Raw genomic sequence first — 775 nt, forward strand, 5'->3', positions numbered from 1 at the left:
GCTCTGGTGTTATGGCGGTTCTTAGTGACCGGATTCTTGTTGCTTTCCTCTCAAGCTCTTTATACTTTCGTATAATTTTCTCGAAACTTTAACGGCCATTAACTGGCATTCTTTGTCCTTTTTATCTTTCGTTATTATGTCAGGTTTGTTTGCTGGTATATGTCTGATTGTAACATTCTCAATTTGTCACCGTTTCTGGTATGTGTTCGGAATCCTTAGTTTCAGTAAGTAGTGCTAACAACGCATGCCGACAATTGTTTTTCTAGAATACTGTTAATAGCGACAGATTTCGGTAATTCGTTACTTGTTATCAAAAGATGTACTAATTCTTCGTTTTCTACACACACTCCCACCCTGCATCGATAATTGTGTTTGTTATTCTTGTTTGAAGTCACTTTGTTGGTAGTGCCTTGATCTTGAGCAGCTGCTATCGGGCCATCTTATCTCATTTTAGCCTGTGTTGCTGTTCCATCTGCATCCGCTTCCTGATTTTTTAAAAACATATTTTCCATGTAGTGTTTTTTTTCCCGCCAACTGCTTGAATGTAACTGTCTTCACTGGTTACAGGTTTATTTTGTTGTTGATGGTTCATTCGGGATCAGACGTGTCTTGCAATAGGATTTCATAACTTGTTTATACTCAACCCTCGTTCACATATGTTGAATATGTCCAGTTTGTTCTTGAGAAGATGTCGGTGAGGATTGCCATGAACTCTTCTCTCGGCTCAGGAATCTTAATCTTCAGCGGTGTGGGTCGAGTTTGTTCAGACGCTGAC

At 39.5% G+C, this 775-nt stretch overlaps 1 protein-coding gene across 1 annotated transcript in view; it reads left to right on the forward strand.

Annotated features, from left to right (window-relative positions):
- LOC119585903 (scavenger receptor cysteine-rich type 1 protein M160-like) overlaps positions 1-775 on the forward strand; it is a 30,936-nt gene that overhangs the window by 9,956 nt on the left and 20,205 nt on the right. The gene's annotated exons all lie outside the window — the stretch shown is intronic.

This window comes from Penaeus monodon, chromosome 20, assembly GCF_015228065.2.
Source record: "Penaeus monodon isolate SGIC_2016 chromosome 20, NSTDA_Pmon_1, whole genome shotgun sequence".
In the NCBI taxonomy this organism is placed as follows: domain Eukaryota; kingdom Metazoa; phylum Arthropoda; class Malacostraca; order Decapoda; family Penaeidae; genus Penaeus; species Penaeus monodon.